A 27,340-nucleotide genomic window follows, 5' to 3' on the forward strand; every position below is an offset into this window, starting at 1 on the left:
TACAAAACTGCTCCCAAATCTATATATTTCTAGTGGATTTCTTAAAGTATACCAGTTTTAGTTAGAGAAAGTGGTTAAATGTTTTAAATACATTTTTTTAAGTATAGATATATAAAATCTGTAATCTTACCAGATCAGATTCTGTCCCATACTCTTCCAATCAACAGTTTGGGGTTTTTTAATTAAATATATAAAATATATACCAATTTAAATTCCTTTCAGAAAAAAAGTCAGTTTGCTATTCGGTTCTATAATGTTATGGCATGCCAGCCTCTTGAGGCTTCCAAAACTAGGTTTAGGAGCAGCATAGCTTGAATCCTCTAGAATCAGGGAAAAGTCTCTCTCATATGCATTGCAACATGGCAGCATCGCCTCCTTCTAATTAACACTGTATCTATAAAGGGTAAAATCCTGACTCCATTGACATCAATAGTGAAACCCACATTGACTTCACTGCGGCCAAGATTTCACCATTAGTCTTTGGAAGTAATTTCCTTTTTGGCAGCAGGGATACTGGCACTTGCTCTTAAAAAGCCCCAGGAAACTTCTGTCTGTATAAGGAAGGATTAGATTTGTATGATAAATGTTGATTTTGCCATACATACACAAACTGATGAAAACATATTTCCATTGATAACAATCAAATTTGTAGATAGGCAAGATAAGAAAAATGCTGCTTGAAAAACTTTTCGAAGTTTGATTTAAGAATATTAACTTCGTCTATTTTGACATGATATTGACAATTTTTATTTTAATGGTTATAAAGTTTTAATTTTTTGAATCTCAACATCTATCGTTAAATTATTGTCTGACTCTACTATTGCCTTACACCCCCCCATAATTTCCTGCAACTGAGAACATTTAAATCAATAACAATTGAAAAAAATGGCTTAAAACCCCTAATTTTGCCCAATTGTGAAAATTTAAATAAATAAAATAGAAAAAAATGAACATAGATAATATCTATCTATCAAAATTTAGGAAAATAATTAAAATTGAATTCTGTCAGACCTATGGTTAAGTTAAATTGGAAGCCAAATGAAAAGGAATGAAACCATAGCATACCAGAATATTGTAGAGTTCCAAATATGTAGTAGCCTTTCAGTAGGCTACTGAGGTGGTCTTCCACCACGGGTGCGCAGAACAGAAGCTGTTATTTCAAGTATCCTTCTGAGGTATTTATACTGTTTGTTCCCTTGTTAAGTCAAGTTGCACTGTGTTTAAGATCCTCCCTAAAAGTCATAAGCACTAATTAGGGGGAGGGATCTTGGGCAGGCGTGCTAGAACAGGTTGGAGTTTTTCTTACTATATTGTATTTCATGTGATTTTGGTGAAACTATACTCGTCGTGATGAACATTTTCTTAAATTATTTCATATCCCTTTGTTTTCAGGATTGAGAGAGGTAGCATTGGAAAAAGCTTAAACTTGTAAGTGGGTAGATATGTGTTACTTTTTTAAAAAGGATTTTCTGCATACATTTTTAAGGAATGTAGTTTCATAGATTGTGAACTTCTACTATCTTTGAGCAGCTACTTTCAGGCGTTAGCTCCATTGAAGTCAGTGGAGATTACTTGAGTGAGTAACTGCTCACCAGTGTGTGATGTAAGGGGCTTATAATATGTCTCTTTTGTGTTAATTAGGGATTTGTACAGTTCTGAAGCCATCTGAACCACTTATTGTGCTTGTGCATAAAATGAAATAGAAGAAGTAAATTAGGGAGAAAGTATCTATATGTGTGGTGTTTCTGTTATGTTGTCTTAGATATACAACACATCAAATAAATAGTCCATATATAGAGACTGTTTATATGCAATGAAGTATTCATTCATAAAGAAACTTGTTATACAATGCAATACTACTATTTCTATTTGTTACATTCAGTCTTATTAATTTATTGAAATAATTGATTTTATTGCATATTGAAAAATCATACAGATGTAATACAAGCTTACGTTTATTTTTTTCAGAATTTTTCCATATGCAGTAAATGACTTTTGTTTCAGGTTCTGGTTCAATGCAGGGTTGTTTATGGTGCATTATAGAGAGGTCCACAAGTTCCTATTTAATGGTTTGACTCATTATGTTTAAACCACCATTAATTTATTGTATTGGGTCAAACTTCATTACAGTTTAGTCCACTCTTAGCAAATCTCTCTGTTTATTCAAAGTATAGATTAGCACTGGCCATACTAAGCCCATTGAAATAAATTTCGCTATATTGACCATTTCTGCCTGTTATGACTTTTCTACTTGGTAAACAGTGACAGATGGTCTCACTATATTTTAGCTCCTTGTCATCATTAATCAATTCTAGAATATCATGTAGTAAATTTCAGTTCCTGAATCATTCATATCCTGAATCATTCAAACATGACATAAAAGCAGAAATAATAGGACATAAAGAAAATGACCTTCTGAATTTAGTGTGAATTTCCAAGGCTAAACATAGCATGCATGTTACTTTTTAAAAGCATTCTCAATAAAAGTTAAATATGAACATTTCTAAAAGAGCTATACATTTATAAATGATCAGGTTTTTGCATTATATTATAGTGTTGATTGATCCTTATGTTAATGCAAATGTAAGTAGGCAGTAGAGTCGTGGTTCAAGGCCTGATTCATGAATATACCAGGTACCGCTTATGTTTCTATGGAATGTAGCCCTCTAAAACTGTGGAGGTTATTGAAAAACAAATACAAATAAAAGTAACTGCACTATTGTTAACTGGAGCCAAACATTCCTCATTTGATTAACTTCATTCCTTTTGTTGAGAGAGTGAAAGCTCTCTGATAGCCTTTCATTGGGGCTGCACAGCTGGGCATCCCCGCTGTGCCATCTTCCCCATTAGCACCTTCTCCATGCTGGCATGGAGGAGTGTTCTGTGCCAGCCTGGACAGTAACTACTAGATCTATGCCTATGATGTACTATTAATAACGAACAGATCAGTGAGGAGGGATCTCATGCCTGGTAGGCACAGAAGAGCTGCAACCACCATCCCAAAGATTGGATGAAATGGTTGTAAACAGGCTGCAGCACAGCTGCATGTCCTACACTCAACTGAAACTCGCCCACAGTGTGCTTTTGTTTAAATCGTTGTTCTCTGCCCAGGTGACTTTGAGTCCTGGAAAAAAATAGGGCTTATGACAAATATCCTGAAACATAACTTATTGTGCTGGAAAAAAAACCAGTGGACTGTCAAGTCTGGTATCGGGTTTCCAACTGTGCAGATACTCTTCTGAACAATACTTTTGTGTGAACAAGGTCATGGTTGATGCAGTAAGTTAACTGATGTTGTATTATGTGGTGTTCTTTCTCCATTCTTCTTATGGCCACCCTCAGATAATTTTATGTTCCATGTTCATAAGGAAACTCTACTCTGAATATGTCCTTCAGAATTGTTCTTATATTCCTTACTTATATTCCTTGTGTGTATAAGTAGGTTGGTAATTTTTAGAGAAAGCTTACATAACTGAGTTGTCACTTTTTTGGTGAGCCCCCTATTTTCAGTTGCTTAATTTTCAGAAAACTAAATTTTGGACTGAAGTTGACCATTAAGTTTCTTATGCTGCTTAGTTTAGAAGTTAGTGTCATTGTAAATTCCCATGAGAATCCCACTCAGCCATTACTTGAGTTACACGCCCAAAGCACAAACATAAAGAATTTTATTTTTCAGATGGTAAAACTGAGCAAAACTAACAGTCTTTTTGGAATTACCTGGAAAAAAAACAAAATAGTTTTGTTTTTTTTTTAAAATTTAGCTGTAATAAGTAGGAAGCCCTCCATGGAAAATGTTGCCAATCTGACAATATGGGTTAAGAAATAAAGTTAGGAACATCTGACTATAGTTCTGTACACATAAAACTTCTTACATTCCATGTTAATTTCTAGACCAATGTATTATACCTCCCAAATAGGCACACTCTTGCTACAAAAGTAATGTACACCCATATTTAGCTGACAGTCTTGTTTCCTCTCATCCCATTTACTGCCAGGAGGATGAATAATCTCTGTGTGAACACATGTGTGGAATAAGGACAATTGTTGGGTCAGAAGACATGCATACACACACATCTGTTGAATCTAGATTTATGCCAGACTCCACCCTGGAATGCTGCTTCATGGGGTGGTTTGGTTTAGGGTTTAGTTTGTTTTTTTGTGGTGGTGGGAAACTGAGGTGGGCTTGTGGTTTTCTTCTTCCTCATGTTCCCACTACTGCTGTGAGCTTTCTCTGGTGGACTATCATGCCAGGATTTAGCTGTAAGCATACGTGTGATGTGTGGGGTTCCATATATACGCACATACTTGTGTATGTCTATATCCAGTAACAGAACATTAAATAAAAACACCTGTGTTTATTTGAACATCTGATCATGGGGACTGGCCACTTAAATACACTTAATGTGTATTTGAAATTTGCATTCAAATACAGGTATCTTTTTCATTAACAAAGAAGTCTTTAAAATAGCAATTGAAAGTCTGAAAAGTAATAATTTTACTGCAATATAATATTTCCTGTTCTAAGAAAGAATAAAATTTGAATTTCCTGGATAAGAAGAAGTAATTATCAGAGAGTTGCAGTTTCTTTTTAACTGGGCATATACACTTTGTTATAGGTACATGACGTTTGTTTCCTGAATGAATGACATTATTCATAATTAAATACACATGTTTATTTAAAGAAACGACCTTTGTGGAATCCCCTCATGATCCATAACCCTAAGCCCGTATGTAAATCTTTGCAGGCTGAGAGTCATAGTTAGAAAAATGGTGTGGCTTTGGCCCTGATCTTGCAAGTTACTCTGTATGGATGGATCTGACTGCCCATTAACTTGAACAGAGTTCCACAAGGGCATGGTGTATGTGTGTGTTTGACCTACTGCATCATCGCTGCAGGATTAACATGACCAGAGGTGGATTACCATTTTGTGGGGCCCTGGGCCAGAGCAGGTGGGGGCCTCTTGACTACTCCGATGCTAGACTGTCAATTTATTCAATATTTAACTGACAAAATATAAATATTTTCAGCCAAGGGCTCTTTTTGTCACAAAGTGTTGAAGCCCTTTCCTTGGTTAAAGATATTAGAAAGTCTTTTTAAAACAGGAAAACATACTTCCGGATTTCTCAGTCACTCACTCGTCCTATCTGTACACTGGTATAGAGTTTACATAAGGAAAACGGAAGAAATGGAAGTTTCTTGTTAAAATATTGAAAGCACCATAGCTGCCATAGCTGCCGGGAATGTTGAGGCCATGCAGATGGCATGAAATCGCTGTGGATAAGTTAGGACCTTGAAGTACTTTGTAGTACTGCTTCTCTTACTTTGGAGTAGTCATATCTTCTAATTTAAAATGCAGACTAGCAATTAGAAAGTGTGTGTGTCGTGTGTGTGTGTGTGTGTATATATTATATCTATATATTATATATCTATATATATATATATAATATATATATACTATATATATATATATAATCCATGGGGAGAATTATTTTATCTAAACTAATTGTAAAATAAATAGGATTTTTTCCGCTGTCGTCTTTGCAGACTAGTAAATTAATGGATGCTTGGTTACGTTAGTCTGCCGGGAAATACTGTCTCATCCATTCATGATATATAAGCAGAACTCACCCCAGAATACCAGAGAGAGGCTGTTTAAAAATTGTGATGTATTGCCATATAGCTTGGTATTGTCATTTTTTAGATTCATGTCACTTATACTTTGAACTAGGGCTGTCAATTAATTGCAGTTAACTCATGCGATTAACTCAAAAAAATTAATCACAGATTTAATCGCACTGTTAAACAATGGAATCCCAATTGAAATTTATTAAATATTTTTGGATGTTTTTCTACATTTTCAAATATATTGACTTCAATTACAACACAGAATACAAAGTGTATAGTGCTCACCTTATATTATTATTTTGATTACAAATATTGCAAAATAATATTTGTAAAAATGATAAACTATTTTTCAATTCACCACATACAAGTACTGTAGTGCAACCTCTTTATTGTGAAAGTGCAATTTACAAATGTAGATTTTTTTTTTTGTTATATAACTGCACTCAAAACAAAGAAGTGTAAAACTTTAGACCCTACAAGTCCACTCAGTCCTACTTCTTCTTCAGCCAGCCACTAAGACAAACAAGTTTGTTCACATTTACGGGAGATAATGCTGTCTGTTTCTCATTTTGCAATGTCACCTGAAAGTGAGAACAGAACAGGCATTCGCATGGCACTTTTGTAGCTGGCATTGCAAGGTATTTATGTACCAGATATGCTAAACATTCATATGCCCCTTCATGCTTTGGCCACCATTCCAGAGGACATGCTTCGATGCTGATAACACTCATTAAAAATATAATGCGTTAATTAAATTTGTGAGTGAACTCCTTGGGGGAGAATTGTATACCTTCTACTCTGTTTTGCCCACATTCTGCCGTATATCAGCATGGATGCATGTCGTCTGAAATGGTGGTTGAAGCATGAATCTTTAGCGCATCTGGCACGTCAATATCTTGTGACGTCGATTACGACCAGTTGCCATGTGAACACCTGTTCTCACTTTCAGGTGACATTGTAAACAAGAAGCAGGCAGCATTATCTCCTGCAAATGTAAACAAACTAATTTGTCGAGAGACTGGCTGAGCAAGAAGTAGGACTAAGTGGATTTGTAGGCTCTAAAGTTTTACATTGTTTTTATTTTTGAATGAAGTTTTTTTATACGTAATTCTACATTAGTAAATTCAACTTTCATGATAAAGAGATTGCACTACAGTACTTGCATTAGGTGAATTGAAAAATACTATTCTTTTGTTTTTACAGTGCAATATTTGTAATAAAATAAATATAAAGTGAGCACTGTACACTTTGTATTCTACATTGTAATTAAATCAATATATTTGAAAAAGTAGAAAGCATCCAAAAATATTTAAATAAATGGTATGCTAATATTAACAGCGCAATTAATCGTGATTAATTTTTAAAATCACTTTACAGCTCTACTTTAACAGTTGTAATGGTGGCGGAATAAATGTCCTTCATTCAAGCTCACATGGAAGGATGGTAGGTGTTTATTTTGGCACTAGGTATTTGGTTATGTAAGGTAACTTTTGACCATAACATTCCTTTTTAGCATAAGATATTTTTAACCAGGCACCACCCAATTTTTATTTATAACAGTATTTCTGCTAAGTCTGTTTACCTTCAGCTGTGCCAACTAACCAGTATGCGGCTTTAGGAAATACTTTTGATCGTCCTATAAATTAACTCAGTGACCTGAGTTTACTGATCTATATGACTCTGAGGAGGATTGCATTATTATTTAATTATTGTAACAGTGCCCAGAGCCCCCTGTGAAGTTTTCTAACCCCATTGTGCTGGGGATTGTACAGACACATGATATGAGACAGTTACTATCCCAAAAGAGTTTATGATCATAAATTAGGTACAATGCAACAAGTGGGTGGAGGAAACTACATTCAGGAACATGCTTTTCAGCATCTTTGGACACACTGCTTGCAAGCTGTTTTTTTTTTCTTTTTCTTTTTCTTTTCTGGCAATGCTGATCAAATTTGTGCTGGGGTGGGAGTTAATATCAAATTTCTTGATCTCAGTGAAAATTTTCCATTTTTGAGTGCTTTTTTTTTAAATAAGAGTTTAAAAACATGCACATTGTTCAGGTAGCTAGTCTACATAAGCCCCGAGTTTTTGTTATTGTTACTCTGGCCCTCACTTCCACAAGGCCTTGATTTGATGCCATAAACCAGGGGTGGCAACCTTTCAGAAGTGGTGTGCTGAGTCTTCATTTATCACTTTAATTAAGGTTTTCATGAGCCAGTAATACATTTTAACGTTTTTTTTAGAAGGTCTCTCTCTCTATAAGTCTATATATTATATAACTAAACTATTGTCGCATGTAAAGTAAACAAGGTTTTTCAAATGTTTAAGAAGCTTCATTTAAAATTAAATTAAAATGCTGATCTACTTCGCTGGCCCGCTCAGCCCACTGCCAGCTGGGGTTCCATTCACCTAGGCCAGCAGCAGGCTGAGCGGGGCCTGTGGCGGGACCCCGGCTGGCAAGCTGCTGGCAGCCAGAACACCAGACCTGCAGTGGGTTGAGTGGGGCTGGTGGCCGGGACCCCAGACCGGCAGTGGGCTGAGCGACTCAGGTCTGGGGTTCCGTCGTTGGCTCCTGCCAGCCAGGGTCCTGTCTGCTGGCCCCACTCAGCCTGCTGCTGGTCTGGGATCCCAGCCTTGCCCACATAGAGAAGGTACCTACCTTCTCCCTGATTCTAGCCCATTCTCTTCCTCTCTCTCTCTCTGCACTGAGCTGAGGGTGGGAGTGCACTGAGCACAGGGCTGGGGGTGAAAGAGCAGGCTGGGCGTTGGGGGGCTCAGGATTGGGACAGGAGGTTTGGGTGTGGAGTGCTTAACTGGGCAGCTCCCATTTGGTCTGAGGGATGCAGGTGGGAATGTGGGGGGTGCAAGAGTCAGGGCATGGGGAGTGGAGGGCTGGGTATGTGGGGGGGTAAAGAGTCAGGGCTGGGGGTGTGCAGGGTCAGGGTGATCCTAACCTCCTGCCCAGAGTGGCTCATGGAAGGGAGCTGGAGGGGATATGCCCTGATTCCACCGTCCATCTCCACCTCTTCTCTGCCTCCTCCCCAGAGCAGCGAGCACGCTGCAGCTCGCTTCTCCCCCCCCCCCCCACAAGGGTCATCAGCTGATCGGAGGCAGAGAGGGAGCGGAGGAGAGGCAGGGAACCCCAGCACGCTGAGGGAAGAGGCGGGAAAGGGGAGCTTGGCTGCTCTGCAGAAGAAGGTGCTCTTCTTCATCTACCCCTGCGGGGGGGGGGGGGCGGAGAAGAAGAGAGGGTCAGGGCGGGCAGGATTTTAGTGGCATGCTGCTGCCTGCTGGGTCCCCGGCCACGGCCTCTCCTAAATCACTTTGGCTTTGTCTACACTACCACTTTTGTCAGTCAGAGGTGTGAACAAGCACCTCGCTCCGACTGACATAAGTTTCACCGGCAAAAGTGATGGTTTGTGAACAGCACTATGTCTGCTGGAGAGGCTCTCCTGCTGACATAGTTAATGCTGCTCATTGGAAGAGGTGTCCTTATGCCAGCAGGAGAGCTCTCTTCTGCCGGCAAAGGCCAGCTACATGAAAGATCTTACAGAGGCACAGCTGTACTGCTGTGCAGTTGTAGGGCCATAGTGTAGACATAGCCTTAGGGCATTTTAAAATTTTAGACAGCCCTGCCCCCTCAGATTCAGAGACTTGCTGTCATTTTACCAGTCTAGCACCATTAATTTGATCAGTATTGTCAGAAACAAGATGTGAAAAGATATCAGGAAAACATGTTCCTGCATTTTAGGTTTATTTACTCTCCAGTTTTCCCCAAGGGAATCAGAGATTTAGTTTGTCATTCTTCTCTGGCTGTTAGGCTGAGTTCTTACATTCATTCCCCACCCTCCAGTGAGGTCTGAAAGTGGAAGAAATGCTGCAGGAAAGACAATATCTAAACCTACACCCTTCTAGGTGAAAAAAAATTCAAGTTACTTCATTATGCACTACATAACTAGGGGACTCTTTCACATCCGTTGTCTGAAACCTGGTAGCTAAAAATGAACTATTTTGCAAAGTGTACCTATCATAGCAGGTTTGCAAGCCTGCTGAATAGTTACATTCATTGGATTTGTTACCTGCTGTGGTTTTGTCAGCTGGCACAAGTCTGAGGAGAGCTTCCTATTTAAAAACAGGTGCTGAAGTAAAAACATTCATGGGTTCAAGACTTTCTTTTAGGGCCAGAACAATAAATGTTGTCTGAGTTTATTTTAAAAATAGAGTTTTTTAAAACAGAAAAGTCAGGACATTTTTAATACTGTTTATTTTCTTATGTACATTAAAATATTTTGAAGAACTTCATTTTTTTATTTTTGTTTTTTGTGCAGCTTTCTATATTTTCTGTTCCTAATGCATTGTGAGTTCAAACATGTGGAATTTTACTCATGGAAAATTCTCCAGTAAGTTTAATGAGAGTGCTAGCCACCAGTGCTAGTCCTGTGTGTGTGTGCATTTTGAAATAGAAGGGTGACAAACAAACAGAACATCCCTACTCTCTCAGCATTCCCAACTCCAAGTAGTCAAAAAACATGAGTGAGCTCCCAAATCATGAGACTGGATTAAAATCATGAGATTTCAAAATATATTTGGAGATCTTTTCATTTGCCCTCCAAATTTAGCGCCTTTGGGGGTTATGTTTTCAAGCATTTGTCTGAGACCAGGAAGGCGAGAAAAATGTTTGTTTGTTTGTTTGTTTGTGTTTTAAAGGAATGCTGAGTTTGTTTCATTGACATGATTCCAGGGTCTAGAGCTTTAAGAAAAACACCAAGTAGCATTAGACTCCCAATAAAATCATAAGAGTTGGAGACCACTTTACAGTGCACAAAGAAATCTCCCTTGGGGAGAGGATGAGGAGAGAGAACGAACCACAGGTGACAGATGTAAGCAGTGTCACTTAATGCACTACTGGAACTGTGATGAGGGCAATATACAAACTATAAAAAAGCAAATAGAATATGATACAAAATCCCATCATTATGAAGTAGTACTTTCCTCTCCATAGTACCAATGAGATGAAGTCTGGTTTGGTTTCTGCCTAGAGTTTTTCTGTGAGACCACCATGTAGAATACTCTGTCAGTGCATTGTAAGGATGAGTCATTTGTGTTTTTTGCTTGATCTTTTCAATTGTTTGAGAAGTAGTTGGCATTTGAGCCATATTTATGTCAGACTTTTCCGCCTATAGCTTTTTGCTATTCTTATTTATACAGTAGATGTATGTATGTTATGAGAATCTGCTCTACAGGTATTTGACAGATATTTTTTGAAATGTTATGATGATTTTCCAAAGCCTAAGCAGTGTCTAGACAGGTCCATTCCAACCTGAGGGATTCAGGTGGTTTCACTTGTTGAGCAGTTTATTTCTGATATGTAGTGAGAATGTAAAACACGAGAGAGCTTGTAAGAGACTGATCTATATTTCCTGGTTCCAATTACATGATATGCAGCAGGAATACAAAAAAGTTAGGCCCTTATTGTGTGGCAGAGATGGATATTCATCAACTCCAGTGGCTACTCTTATATGCATTCAAGAGGAATAAGTGTTTTAGCTAATACTTGTTTTGCTGTGTGTCTATTATGCCTCTCTCTTCACTCCATAGTCACTTATGTCATTAAATGAAGTTCCTTAACCTTTCCCTTGCTGCTCTTGAGATAGCCAGCCTCCGAGTACTTTGAGGATGGAGGGCTATTAGTTTTATTCATGAAGGGACCAGGAATTGAGAGTGATCCTCTCCCTTAATCTGCAGTGACAAAGTACATTGATGATCTCTCCTGAGCAAGGCTAAGGATTTAATTTCCCGTTTAATTTGCCTTTTGGATACACGATTTATTGTTGGGCACATACCTCTCAAATATGGTAAGCAATGCATAACAAGGCCCAAAATGAGGGCCATGGAATTTATTTGGAAACACTGTGGGATTAATTCTTTTAGTGTAAATAACTCTAAAGTTTTAATGATTCTTTATGACTGATATAAATAGTCAATGATAAAAGTGAAGACTAGAGGAAATAAGTGCAGAATGTAGCTAACTTTAGCACTAAACATGAATAACATTTCTTGAAATGAGCAATCTGTGTTGGGTGCTTGCTTGTTGATGGATTTTATTTATGCTGGTTGCAGTATCAGTATTATGAATTAACCATGATAATTAGAAATTAGGATTTAATGATGTATAATTAAAATGAACGATAGGATTTGAAATACTGCAGAATAAAATTGATATTGTAATTACTATTAATTTTAAGTGTAGCATGTGCTATGACTACTGCATTAGGATTTGGCCTCCATTGCTATTAGGTTTTAGTGTTGAGAACATATTTATTTATCTTGTCTGAAATATTTTTATACCAAACTGAATGTCGTTAAACACCATCATGTTATTTAAACACAAACTTACTTACCCTGTTTTTCACTGGGTAACTTATCCTTTCAAAGCATCTGGAATGTATGTTCATTAGGGTTGTCAAGCGATTAAAAAATAAATTGTGCTTAATTACACTGTTAAACAATATTAGAATGCCATTTATTTAAATGGTTTTTTTATATTTTCTACATTTTCAAATATACTCATTTCAATTACAACACAGAATACAAAGCGCACAATGCTCACTTTATATTATTTTAATTACAAATATTTGCATTGTAAAAAAACAAAAGAATTAGTATTTTTTCAATTCACCTAATGCAGGTTCTTTAGTGCAATCTCTTTATCATGAAAGTTTACAAATGTAAAATTATGTACAAAAAAACTCCTGCATTCAAAAATAAAACAATATAAAACTCTAGAGCCTGCGAGTCTACCCAGTCCTACTTCTTGTTTAGCCAGTCGCTCAGAGAAACAAGTTGTTTATATTTGCAGGCAATAATGTTGCCCGCTTCTTGTTTACAATGTCACCTGAAAGTGAGAACAAGCTTTCGCATGGCACTGTTGCAGCTGGCATAGCAAGATATTTATCTGCCAGATATGCTAAACATTCTGTGCCCCTTTATGCTTCAACCATTCCATGTGTCCATGCTGACGATGGGTTTTGCTTGATAATGATCCAAAGCAGTGCAGACTGACACACGTTCATGTTCATCATCTGAGTCAGATGCCACCAGCAGAAGGTTGATTTTCTTTTTTGCTGGTTCGGGTGCTTGTAATTTCCTCATCATAATGTTGCTCTTTTAAGACTTCCGAAAGCATGGGACATCACATCCCAATCAGATATTGGAAGGCACTTCAGGTTCTTAAACCTTGGGTTGAGTGCTGTAGCTATTTTTAGAAATTTCACATTGGTACCCTTTATTTGCATTTTGTCAATTTTGGCATACTGCTGCTTTCGCTTGGGTTAATCACCAGCTTTGAGTGCATGTTGAAAACTTATGCCAGCCCAGGTTAATCAGGCCCCTAATATGGATTTTCAAGCTCAAGACCTTCTGACTCAAAGGTGACAGTGCTATTTTTGAGGCCATTTTTGCCATATTAGTCATCAGATGAATCTGTATTATTGCCTCTAGGTTATTTCTTTGTTGCAACTCCTTAATGCATAAAACTAAAAAGGCTGCTGGCAGCAAAAACACTTGTGTATTGTACTTGCAGTTTTTATACCTATGTCCCAAAGAATTTATTGAAGCAAACAGTCTCCTGACTGCAGTGAAAGTTAGGTGTGGGTAAGGACTGTAGCATCTGAGTCACTGCATAAACTCCTCTTTCAATATATGATGAATGGGATGCAATTAATTTGTGTACTGTACAATCAGCTTAAATGTAAATAGCTGTATTGAAGTCAGTAAACCTGCACTGATTTACACTAGCAAAGAATCTGACCCGGAATGATCAGAATTTGCAGAAACAGGTTTGTTTAAAAGAACATTAATCTTGCAAAGGCAAGTACTTAGAAGTTATTCTGGGAATCAGGGTTGTGTATTGAATTAAACTGTTCTCTGTAGAATCCCTACCTTATTTATTGCAGAAGTTGGCAGGTGTTCAATAAATGAAGCAGGGGACTGTGGGAAGAGAAAAGATGGTCTCATGGTGAAAGCAGTTGAATGCTGCCATGGAGAACTAGATTCTGTCCCTACCTGTGCCACAAAATTCCTGTGTGATGCTGGGCAAGTTGCTTCACCCATGCTTCTCACAGATGTCCACTAATGAGTGTTTCTTAGTTTCTGGGTGCCTGACTTGAGACTCCTGGGGTCTGATTTGCAGAAATTTTGAACGCTAACTGCAACTTGTCAGTGGGAGCTCTGCTCTGTGCATATAAAGTGCTATATAGTGTTATGTAGTTTGCATATCAGGTCTTAGGCATCTCAAACTGCAACTCAAAATTAGTGGAAACGTTTGACTTTAATCTCTCTGTGCCTAATTTTCCTATGGATATAATAATACCACCTCTCTTCATTGAAGTGTTGAGAAAATAAATCAACTAACATTTAGGATTGCCAACTTTTTATTGGCCCCAAACTGAACACCCTTGCCCTGAACACCTCCAAGGCTCTGGGCTTGGGATGTGGGTTCTGGGGTGGGGCCAGAAATGAGGAGTTCAGGGTGCGGGAGGGGGCTTCGGGCTGGGGCAGCGGTTAGTGGTGACGAGCTCCGGGCTCTGGTGTGGTTCAGGGATGAGGAATTTGGGGTGCAGAAGGGTTCTTTGGGCTGGGATCGAGGGGTTTGGGGTGCAGAACGGGGGCTCAGGGCTGGGGCAGGGGGTTGCGGCATGGGGTTGGGCATGGGCTTACTTCAGGTGGCTCTCGATCAAGTGGCATAGCAGGTCTAAGGCAGGCTCCCTTGCCTGTCCTGGCACTGCGCTGGGCTCTGAAGCAAGCCAGCAGGTCCGGTTCCTAGGTGAGAGGGCCAGGAGACTCCATGTACGGCTCTCGCCCGCAGGCACCGCACCCGCAGCTTCTGTTGGCGTGGTTCCCTGGCCGTGGTGCTCAGGGCGGGGGGTTAGCGTGTGGAATACCGTGGCCCCCCTGCTTAGGAGCTGGACCTGCTGCCCGCTTCTGGGCACAGCGCGGTGTCCCAGGACAGGTAAGGACCAAGCCGGCCTGAGACCCACAGCACCGCGTGACAGGATGGCGGTGCTGACCACAGCTGCCCAAGGTCCTTTTTTGACCAGGCATTTTGGTCGAAAACTGGACACCTGGCAATCCTACTAACATTTGTAAAATACTCAGATTCTATAGTGATGAGCACCATAAAAAATTCATGAGGAAATTAATAATTCTGTCCTCTGAGCACAGGGTTGAGTAGTGTGCGGTAAATAAGGCCTATGCCACACTTTTGAATAGTGAGGAGAAAGCAAAATATGAATAACTGCCCATTCAGTGAGCACTGGGGCAGGTCCATCTAATGCACTGAGTGAGGCAGTGGTCCATGGAAAAAATAGTATGTGAGCATGTAATGTAAGACTGTATCACAATGGGTGCATACAAGGAGAGGGTGGGTTAATTAAGGTTGCACAAGCAACTTTAATTCTGGCATTTCCTAATTTATGAGTGCTTGACTTTGCAACCTTAATAATTTTCTTTTAATGTAACTTTTTGTGTGTAATTTCCTAGGTTTTAAAAAACAGAAATTTCTTCATTTTGAATCCTGGGGCTCACCAGCAGGGTTGCAACCTTTTAGATCCACAGCATAGACCTCTGCCATTTGAGCTAACTGATAGCAGTAGTAGAGGTGGTTGAGACATCCATTTTTCAAGGGGGTTCACAGCTATCTGCTCTAAGCAAAGGTACTTTTCTGGGTTCTAGAAGGTCAAAGACCCTTCTTTCTCCTATTTCCCCTACAAATCTGACCTTTGTTTTTTTGTTGTTGTCCCATCCTGCTTGACCCGGTCATTTTCTTGCCTGACCCACCACTAACTTCGTAAACCCAGTCCCAGGTTGCTGGTCAGGCCAGGCCTGAGATTTTTTCCAAAGGCTTAGAACTTGGTGAAATTTGTGTGTTTTTTCATGGGACAGGCAACAGGTATATCACTGGCTCCAGGGTAGGCAACAGGAATTTTTATTCTTTGTACTGAACATCAAAACAGGAATTATTAAATAAAATGTATTCACCACTGGATGAATGCACAAAAAAATCCAAATGCATAGGTAAAAAAGGGCCTACTGTTACTTAGTTTTATATAGCAATTTTTTATTGTAGAATTTCTCATACTTTTAAGCTTTTGTGAATTTCATTCTTCATACAGCATCCCAATAACGTCAACTTAGAGTTTTGAAAAACAAATGCAGAACATAAATCCGCATACTTCTAACTGTGATTCATGGCTCACTTACAGCACATCATCAGATGGATTCCTTGCGGGGAAGGCACACTGTGCATTTCTCCTTACTGATGGAAATATTTTGCTTTTCATTTTGTGTTCAGCAAGGAAAACTTGGAATAAACTGTTGCTGAGATGCTGCATATGTGGCTGATTCCTTAGGGAAACACTTGTATACAAGATTGTGGGGAACCTTCTCTCTTTTGGACTCCATTCAGGGCCAGTTTAGAGAGGCCTATAAACCCATAGCCACAGGATTCTCAGACACACGCACAGGCAGTCACCCTCTCTGCCCAGTTAACGAGGCCCCATCAGTGTAGTGTAATGTTTTAGTGTTCAGTCCAGTGCTGGTATGTTGTGATTTATGTTGCAGCTTCAAGCTGGCTGTGAGCGCTGTGGTGATCACTTGATATTCCTGAAAAATGAACAAGTCTCCCCTCTGTGGCAGCCTTTCCTTCTAACTGCTTCCACAAATGTGTATGCAGCAGTCTATAACCAATGCCTTGTCTGCCCATCTTGAGAACTGAAATAACCCCAGATCTTCCACAGCTGGCCTGCTAGAAGCATTTGAGGCAGGTCACCACAATGAATTTCAGGTCCTGTATCTGAGGCTTCTCATCAAATGGATGTATATGATATACACGTGTAGGCACTACAAGATCCTGAAAATATGCTCTTCTCATTGATAACCACTGAAATGTTTAGGCTGTTTTGGTTGGTATCCAATGCAGTTGTTAGAATACATTCACTTTGTAGCCTGTGGTTTGCTCTAAATTACATATTTGGATCCCAAGAACAACATGGATTTGAGAATAAGCATGCAGGAAGCACTGGAATTATTAATTTTTTTTAAAAATTATTAAATCTTGCATCTTTTCAAGTACCTCACATATCATCTTGAGTGATATGTAGTAAGAGTTAAGGAAGCTGCCTATAAAGATTCTGAGACTATATGTAATACATATATAAACCAGAGTCTAGTACAAAATCTTGGTTTTTTTCCTTCTATCAGTGAGTTTGTGAGAGAGTGTCTCGCAGTCTAAAGCCTCTTCTAAAATTTGGCCTGGCTCTTAAATTGCTAATGTTTTGCCATGTTTAAAACAGCCAAACTCCACTTTAGCAGAGTTGACAAAGTCCCTAATACTTGCCATAATATGAAATTATTTTATAAAAATAATAAACCTAAAAGCTTTATGTGTACGTTACACACACAGTTCCTCTACATTTTCAAAATGGTTTATGGGGTTTTAATACTTGATTCCCAATTACTTTAGTGGAAGTATTTTGGCTAAAATCCCATGTTGATGGCACCTTTGTGATAGCTTATTCTGTAATACAAGCATTTGATTAGATTTTATGTAATCTGAGTAAAGAGAGCACAAAATGGTGATAAAGGCCAGTTATCTGGGTATATGTTATACAAGACAGAACTGGGGCCCCATCAAATATTATCTCACCAGTATTCTGTAGATTTTTTATAAGAGAAGTAATATGTTTTTATCTTAAAATGGGTAAACATTAGTATTAATGTTGAAATACTTGTTTTTTAATGATGGACTATTGAGCATACTGTATATGATTGTAAGTGTTCAACAAAATGGAGAACAAATGTTCCAGTGGAAGAATTCTGTTTTTTCCCTAAATTCCTTTTAAGATTCCTAAATTCTGTGAGGACTTTTGTAATGTGATTTTTTAAAACATGTATTATTCAGCTACTTTCTGTTTCCTGTAGAAAAAACGCCGAAGGACTTTAAATGTGGTTAGCACAGATACACTGATACATGAACATGATAACTTAGTAACTGAAATCTGTTGAACAAATAAAACTAGTAATATATTATGTAATAGTAAGATAGTAAGGGCAGTTTATGATGATCTTTTCAAACAAAAACTCCACCACAAGTTTAAATCTATTTAACATGATTTGCTATTATGTGTATATAGTTCTACTATAATATGCTTCATGATTTTCATTATATAGGTGCTTGTGTGTGTGTATGTTTATATATAAATGAAAATTGTGCAGCATAGTATATAGTAAGAGTATAAACACCTATATAGCTGTCTTTATATTTTCTCAGTTACATCAGAAATAATATAACGATTTTTAATTAAATAAGCTTTTCAAATATAAAACTGATTTTAAAAAGAAACAGATTGTTGGGTAAAAAAAAAAAGGCATCCTGAATTATTTAAGAGTAGATGTATTCAACAGCTGGGAGAAGTCAGTAAACAGACAACACATTCTAACTTTTAGAGAGTTATGTTGGTGTGCAATGTCCACCATTAGATATGTCAAGAGCAGCAAAGCTTGAAAACAGTCCTCTGAAACTGAAGAATTTGTAAATAATTATTCCACATAATTGTTCAAATCATTCATCTGTTCAAGTCCCCTTTTTACTACTTAATTAATCTATTAAAAATATGGGTGCCATTGTATTAGAACACTTTTTTTTTTTTTTCTGATTAGTCACAAGGTATAGCTTTGTGAGAAATGTTACTCAGATGTAATTTCAAGAGATGTAAACTCAGCTCTGAAATTCATTAGTTCTTATGCTGCATTGCACTGCTTTAGCAAATGCTGGAGAATAGCATAGATGACTTTTCCCATGTACTTGCTTTGTGAGCTTCAAGTATGTTCATCCTTTTAAATTTGCCTACATAACTCAAAAACTGACACAAAAGTAAATAAGCTGAAATATTTAAGAGTTTGAACAGGCTTATAACCTCTTACGTTGTCTCTTGCTCAGCCAACAGTTACCATTCTCATGTGTGTCCACTGCTTGAGCAATTCCCACTGCTTGAGCAAGCACCTGCATGCTTTTCTACTGACCCTTGTATATACAAATGCTCTCCCCAAATTAATTTATAAAGCCACTCCTTGTTTCCTTCAGAACCCGTCATTAAAACCCAGTTCTATTACGTTGCTATGGTAAACTCCCAACGGCTAGGTATGTGACCAGTAAGAATTACTAGAATCATTAATATTGTTTGTTACTTTAACTTAAAACTCAGCCTACTTATTTTGTAACCATATGTTCTTGTCATTGTTACTCTGATCCTCCCTCCTGCACTCCCTCTTTTTTTGTTTATGTCCACTTGTTGCATTGTGGGAACATGGTGTATTTGTGAGCTAATTAAGAATATTTATGAGCTAGTTAAGGTCGCGGTGAACCTTAATGAACTTTGAGAAGGAATTACAGGCTGGAAACATGACCCAGGCAAACTGGCAAACACCAGACTTTGTTGACAACCAGATAGCGGACAGCTGTGCTCCAATCAAGAGGAAGGACGCACGTGCATAGCCCGTGCTGAGGCTGCTCGACCACGAGATGTCTCCGTGACCGGGTGATGGACTTGGAGGGGGTTTGAAAATATTATTTAAAAGGAGTGTATAAAAGCAATGAGAAAATAACAGATAAACGGCTTAGCTACCAACCATATTGGCTGTTGTGCTTTGTCCGGCTCGCATGAAAACCCCAACATTGCATCTTAGATTATAAACTCCTCAGGGCTGGGGCAGTCACTTACTAGATGTTTCTTTTGGTTGAGGCTTTTGGGTGCTATGGTATTAAAAATAGCAATAATGAGACAATTATAAAAATGGTATTCTGGAAAATAATGAAGGATTTAAAGAGAGTTGAACTTTTGCTGTTACATAAGCCCCAAAAAAGAAGATACTTTTACTGGTAAATTTAGAACATTAACATTGCAGCCTTTAAACCTGCTCTCTGTAATCTTGATTTTTAAGGGGAGCTGCATACTGTCCCTTGTGAGGACTCTGAAACTCATTCTGCATTTATAGCTCAGACATTTTTACTGGTACATTTTTCCACAGAAAAAACATTATTCTTCACTGCCCCGACATCAGCAGGGTACCTAGGAACAAGCTTAAGTTTGTTAGTGAGACTCTTTGTGTGTTCTTAAAGTTAAGCATGTGCTTAGGTATCTTGCTGAATCAGGGCTTAAATGCTTCAGACTGAATATGAATGAAAATGAAAATGAATATAAATTTAATTCAGGCTCCGTAGCTTTATGTGGCCAAATTCACTACTTTTAGAAATAGTTTTAATGCAGGTCGGATGCAGGGATGATGACCTTTTAATACCTTTTATAGTTCTAGGTTCTTGTAGCTAAGGGATTCTATAAAAGGGTAGGAGGAATCAGGGAATCTCTTCCTCCCGCTTAATCCATTTGTGGGAACTTTAAAATAATACTTGCATATTTTTCTTACAATTCTTTGGAGATACATATATGTAATGTATACATTTTGCAGACAAACTGTTTACTTATTTTTCAAGGTTGAAAGTATGTTTCAGTGGAATCCAACTAATCCCCCAAAACATTAAACTCTTCACAGAAATTGTTCACTTTTAAATACCCACAAGTAAGAATGCCTAGAAATATTCCCCATTGCCACATAATCTCTGTTTTCTCACTATGAAGTCTTCTGACTTACCCGCCCACCCATCCTTAATGTTGCTCTCTAGAATTTGCAAGTTCAAAATACAAAATTGTAAAGCAATCCTAAAGTCCCATTTTCTGTTCAGGGTTATCCCATTATCAGTAGCTTGTTAAAGCAAGACTCCCTTCTTGCAGATTTTATGCATGGTGAAAGAGTGAAGTGGCTGCAAGGGAGGTAGAAAAGGGAAGACCCTTATTCTGAGGAAATTTAAGCATTTAGTTTCATCTGTAGAAATTTTAAGCATTAAACTCGGAACATAGATAAATGTCTTTCTTTCACTGGTCCATTCAGTGCACTGTCCCATAACCTCTGCACCCCCTGTGTCTCCTTCCCCATCTGTGACCTCCCACACACTATATCCCTCCATGTACTCCTTCCTCCTTCACAATCTTTTATTCCAAGATGGTGTAGTAGAACTCTATGCCACACAGTGCGGGCAACAGAATGTACATGTGCAAAACACAGCTTATGTCTTGCAACTGTTAGATATTGTCAGCTGCATGTGCAGATGTTAAAACTGATGAATGTGTCTGCCGGAGTTCCCCAAAACAAAAATGAATGAAAAGAGGCCATCTTCCGAAAATCAGGCCGGTGAGAGAATGAAAATAAAGATGTGCCTTTCTAGTATTTCCAATTTTGGATATCCTCATGTGAAGTGATGTTGACAACAGGTGTAAATAGTTGTTTGCATACTTCGTTCTTACTGTAAAATGCCTGACAACAGTTAATTCCAAACCAATTGAGAACTAACCTTTAAAGAGAATAATTTAAATAATTAATTTAGAAATTTAAATAGAATAGAATGACCTTTTAAATGATACAGCCAGCAAATTAAAACAAACTTTAGTGTTAGACCACAGAACCTATTGGACTGTCTATTGACTTAAGTTAGAATGAGCTCCTATAAAAAGGCTGTTGAGGGGGGAAAAAAAAGGCAAACGATCCTCAAACTTCAGGCAGAGCCAACATCTAATTGTGAGTGCAAGTTTTGTATTTCTAATTTTATCTTATTCTGTAAGCTTCCTCCCTGGGAAACAGCATTCTCAGTCTAATGGCATAATAACACTTTGCCAACTCAGAGGCATTGCAGCATTCTTTGAGCTTGCATTTTACTCTGACATCTTTGATTAAAAATAGAGTTTTCAGTATTCTTTATATTGACACACTTTCACTTTTCATTACAAAATAAATTTTCGCCTTGGATCTTAACTCTGTCATTTCATAGTTGCTATGTGACTCAGGATTGTGATGAAAATGACCCTGCAGGGATGACAGCCAAGAATGTTCTCTGCTCTGATAAGGTCATCATTGGAATTCTGACTTACAGCATCAGGAATCAGGGAATTTTTAATTAATTAAAGCCCTTGCACTTCACAGACAGTTTCTTCCTCAGGCCCCAAAACAGATGTTTATAATCTGCCACTAATTTCAAAACTTCGTTGCAGTGGGCAGTCACTTGATTTCTTCAACTAGACTTGAGTTCAGTGGGACTGAAGATTCTTTTCATGTTTGATAAACTAATACCAGATTTCCAATTGGCTCCCAAAACACTTTATAGGGCCTCTAAATTGTGCAACCCTGCACAATTCATAGATTCAGGATAATTTTTAAGGGGTGAGGGCACCAATCTGACTATCTAGTCTGACCTGCATAATGGCAGGCCGAAGGAACTCCCCCAGTAATTTCTGCATCAAATCCATAACTTCAGTTTTGAGCTATAGTATATATTTTAAACAGATAATGAATCTTGACTTAAAGATGCAAGTGATAGAGAATCCATCACATACTGAGTAAATTAACCTGGATTTACAAGTGCTGCTCTGACTGCTCAACACTGTGGTTATAAGTTCCAGAATTATTCTTTGCAGGAGAGTCTGTAATTAATTCCACACAGAGGAGATCCCATAGGACCATTTGTGTTGTAGGTGAATCTTTCTCTTGTTTGGCAGCAGTTTCTTTTCTTTTTTCTTCTTTTCTTAGCCAGATTCTGCATTACACATCATGCAATAGCATTACAGTTATTTGTTTGTATCAGGTGCAAAGAGGGCATAATTGAACAAACATGCATCTGCAATCTGTCAAAATGCTATAAATCTGAAATGTAGAGCTAATTCAAAAGGTCACCCAATCATCACCCCTCCAAACACCAATGTGCACCATTGTGAAAGGGAGAGGGCATAGGAGGAAAAAAGATGATTTAGAATTTTTTACACAACACGGCTACATACAAACAGAGTAATAAGAGAATTAACACCTTTCCATCTCCCTCTTAGACATAATAGATTGAAAGAAATAGAAGGAAGGGTGAAAATTCACTTGTGGGGGGGCAGGGAGGATGTTTGGCAGAAAGGAATGCACATCGTCCTGGCACTATCTTTTATGGGCAGCATGCTTACAGGGAGGGATGCCAATTGGCTTGTAGGTATTGTGATCACCCTCCAGGAATACTGTTCTCCACCCTCGAATCCAGCCAAGTCTGTGGTGGGATGGTGCCCTTATTCCTTCCTAACTTACCAGTTTGTTTTCACACATGCAAAGTATTTTCAACAAGTTAGACTCTGTCAGAATTAGACTTGAAGTATTAAAATATCCTATATGAGAAAAAGTGACTTGTGAAAAGGGAGCAGCACATGTTAGTTGTCTAAATTTATAAAAACTAAACGTATCACCCTAGGGCAGTTTAAGAAGCTGTGATTTAGAAGAAAGGAGTGCTCATAGCACGTCAGTGATGATTTCTTTATGGACAACCCATGAAACATTCTAAATTGTCTAATTTCCCATAATCTGTTTCTTCCTTAGTTCCTAAAGTGTGTCTTAGATTTGATGAGTACAAAAGGTAATACCTTAAGTAAAACATGGAGACATGGGACAAATCCATTCTTTTTGTAAATGGGCAAAAATTTCATTTCATTAAATGCATCTTCCTGCAAGGCTGAATATGATCAACATATCTGTGTTAGTTGTGTAACAGGTACATTAAGTCCTAGATCTTCCATTCTCACTAAAAGAAAAATAGGGGCTGTAAAATGAAATGTTAAACACATTCTTCTGAAATTAATGGGAGTGAGGGTACGCAAGTCCTTGCAGGATTGGGGTCTGTGTGGTAGGAATTGTTTGCCTGGTAATACAAGTATTACAATAATTTTAAATCCCACAAATCCAAATTCTGCCTTGGGTTCTTGGGCAGAATTGAACCATGTTCTTTCAATTTTTAGTATCATGAGCAAGGTGGTACAGCAGACTTTCCAGTGTGGAAGAGCAAGTCGAAAGCAATGCAAAGCCTTAGGCTATGTCTACACTACGAAATTAGGGTGAATTTATAGAAGTCGATTTTAGGTAGAAAGCGTTTTTATACAGTCGAGTGTGTTTGTCCCCACACAAATGCTCTAAATGCATGTGGTCGGTGGACTGTGTCCACAGTACCGAGGCAAACAGTCGACTTCCGGAGCTTTGCACTGTGGGTAGCTATCCCACGTTCCCGCAGTCTCCGCGCCCATTGAATTCGGGTAGAAATCCAGTGCCAGATGGGGCTAAAACATTGTCAGGGGTGGTTCTGGGTACATACGTCAGGCCCCCGTTCCCTCCTCCCTCCCTCCGTAAAAGCAAGGGCAGACAATCATTTTCACCTTTTTTCTTGAGTTAGCTGTGCAGACGCCCTACCATGGCAAGCATGGAGCCGCTCAGCTAACCATCACCGTATGTCTCCTGGGTGCTGGCGGACATGGTACTGCATTGCTACACAGCAGCAGTTTATTGCCTTTTGGCAGCAGACAGTGAAATAGATGGTAGCTGTCGTGTCAACGTAGTCCTGGGTGCTCTTTTAACTGGGAGCCTGGGCAAACATGGGAGTGACTCAACCAGTCATTTCCCTTGTTTCATCTCATGGCGATTGAGTCCTACCAGCAGTGCACTGTCGTTAAATTTCAGCCAGCAGAAGAGATGGCCAGTAGTCATACTGCACCGTCTTTCTGCCGAGCACCCAGGGGGTGGGAGCTGGCTAGCGGTCGTAGCACAGTCTGCTGCCAGCATGCGCATGATGTATAAAGATAGATGAAATGGCTCAAAACAAGAAATAGACCAGATGTTTTGTATTCATTTTTCTCCTCCCTCCCTCCCTCCCCCTCTGTGAAATCAAGGCCTGCTAAAACCCAGTGTTGAGTTCTATCCTTGAGATTTGAGTTCTCTGAGGCAGCCATTCAGTTTCAGCATTCAAAGCCACCCCCTTTGTTGATTTAATTCCTGTAAGCCAACCCTGTAAGCCATGTCATCAGTCCCCTCCCTCTGTCCGGGCAACAGCAGACAATCATTCCGTGCCTTTTTTCAGGTGCAGATGCCCATACCATGGCAAGCATGGAGCCTGCTCAGATCACTTGGCAATTAGGAGCCATTAAACACTACAAACATTATCCAGCAGTATAGCGCAAGCACCCAGAACCTGGCAAAGCAAAACCGGGCGAGTAGGCAACATCAGCGCGGTGACGAGAGTGATGAGGGCATAGACACAGACTTCTCTCAAAGCACGGGCCCTGCCAATGTGGGCATCATGGTGCTAATGGGGCAGGTTCATGCGGTGGAACGCCAATTCTGGGCTCGGGAAACAAGCACAGACTGGTGGGACCGCATAGTGTTGCAGGTCTGGGACGATTCCCAGTGGCTGCGAAACTTTCGCATGCATAATGGCACTTTCATGGAACTTTGTGACTTGCTTTCCCGTACCCTGAGGTGCAAGAATACCAAGATGAGAGCAGCCCTCACAGTTGAGAATCGAGTGGCAATAGCCCTGTGGAAGCTTGCAATGCCAGACAGCTACCAGTCAGTCGGGAATCAATTTGGAGTGGGCAAATGTACCGTGGGGCTGCTGTGATGCAAGTAGCCAACGCAATCAAGATCTGCTGATATCGAGGGTAGTGACCCTGGGAAATGTGTAGGTCATAGTAGATGGCTTTGCTGCAATGGGATTCCCTAACTGTGATGGGGCCATAGACGGAACCCATATCCCTATCTTGGCACCGGAGTACCAAGCCAGTGAGTACATAAACCGCAAGGGGTACTTTTCAATAGTGCTGCAAGCACTGGTGGATCACAAGGGACGTCTCACCAACATCAACGTGGGATGGCCGGGAAAGGTACATGACACTCGCATCTTCAGGAACTCTGGTCTGTTTCAAAAGCTGCAGGAAGGGACTTTCTTCCCAGACCAGAAAATAACCATTGGGGATGTTGAAATGCCTATAGTTATCCTTGGGGACCCAGCCTGCCCCTTAATGCCATGGCTCATGAAGCCATACATAGGTAGCCTGGAGAGTAGTCAGGAGCTGTTCAACTACAGGCTGAGCAAATGCAGAATGGTGGTAGAATGTGCATTTGGACGTTTAAAAGTGCGCTGGCGCAGTTTACTGACTCGGTTAGACCTCAGCGCAGCCAATATTTCCTTGTTATTACTGCTTGCTGTACACTCCACAATATCTGTGAGAGTAAGGGGGAGACGTTTATGGCGGGGTGGGAGGTTGAGTCAAATCGCCTGGCTGCTGGTTACACACAGCCAGACACCAGAGTGGTTAGAAGAGCACAGGAGGGTGCGGTGCGCATCAGAGAAGCTTTGAAAACCAGTTTCATGACTGGCCAGGCTACGGTGTGAAAGTTCTGTTTGTTTCTCCTTGATGAAATCCCCCGCCCCTTGGTTCACTCTACTTCCCTGTAAGCTAACCACCCTCCCCACCTCCCTTCGCTCACCGCTTGCAGAGGCAATAAAGTCATTGTTACTTCACATTCATGCATTCTTTATTAATTCATCACACAAACTGTCAAGGTAGCCTGGGAGGGCTGGTGGAGGAGAGAAGCACCAGGAGAGGTGGTGGAGGAGGGAAGGACAAGGCCACACAGCACTTTAAAAGTTTAAAACTTATTGAATGCCAGCCTTCTGATATTTGGGCAATCCTCTGGGGTGGAGTGGCTGGGTGGCCGGAGGCCCCCCACCGCGTTCTTGGGCGTCTGGGTGAGGAGTCTATGGAACTTGGGGATGAGGGCGGTTGGTTACACAGGGGCTGTAGCGGCGGTCTGTGCTCCTGCTGCCTTTCCTGCAGCTCAACCATATTCTGGAGCATATTAGTTTGATCCTCCAGCAGCCTCAACATTACATCCTGTCTCCTCTCATCATGCTGCCGCTGTCTTTCAGCTTCAGGTCTCTCTTCAGCCCGCCACTTATTCTCTTCAGCCCGCCACCTCTCCTCCTGGTCATTTTTTGCTTTCCTGCACTCTGACATTGTCTATCTCCATGCATTCGTCTGTGCTCTGTCAGTGTGGAAGGACAGCATGAGCTCAGAGAACATTTCATCACGAGTGCGTTTTTTTCGCCTTCTAATCTTCACTAGGCTCTGGGAAGGAGAAGATCCTGTGATCCTTGAAACACATGCAGCTGGTGGAGAAAAAAAAAGGGACAGTGTTATTTGAAAAGACGCATTTTATAGAACAGTGGGTACACTCTTTCACAGTAAACCTTGCTGTTAACATTACGTACATAGCACATGTGCTTTCGTTACCAGGTCGCATTTTGCCTCCCCCCCCCGCATGGCTAACAGCAGGGAACATTTCTGTTCAGCCATAGGCAAACAGCCCAGCAGGAACGGGCACCTCTGAATGCACCCTATTTCAACCAGGTGACCATGAACGATATCACTCTCCTGAGGATAACACACAGAGAGATAAAGTACGGATGTTGTTTGAACGCCAGCAAACATACACTGCAATGCTTTGTTCTACAATGATTCCTGAGTATGTGCTACTGGCCTGGAGTGGTAAAGTGTCCTACCATGGTGGATGGAATAAGGCTGCCCTCCCCAGAAACCTTTTGCAAAGGCTTTGGGAGTATATCCAGGAGAGCCACAAATGCCAGGGCAAATTAATCATTAAACATGCTGGCTTTTAAACCTTGTATAGTATTTTTTAAAAGGTACACTCACCAGAGGTCCCTTCTCCGCCTGGTGGGTTCGGGAGGCAGCCTTG

At 39.8% G+C, this 27,340-nt stretch overlaps 1 protein-coding gene across 10 annotated transcripts in view; it reads left to right on the forward strand.

Moving 5' to 3' along the window:
- The window catches only part of NT5DC1 (5'-nucleotidase domain containing 1), a 241,575-nt gene that overhangs the window by 38,419 nt on the left and 175,816 nt on the right, over window positions 1-27,340 (forward strand). The gene's annotated exons all lie outside the window — the stretch shown is intronic.

This window comes from Dermochelys coriacea, chromosome 3 (assembly GCF_009764565.3).
Source record: "Dermochelys coriacea isolate rDerCor1 chromosome 3, rDerCor1.pri.v4, whole genome shotgun sequence".
Lineage (NCBI taxonomy): Eukaryota > Metazoa > Chordata > Testudines > Dermochelyidae > Dermochelys > Dermochelys coriacea.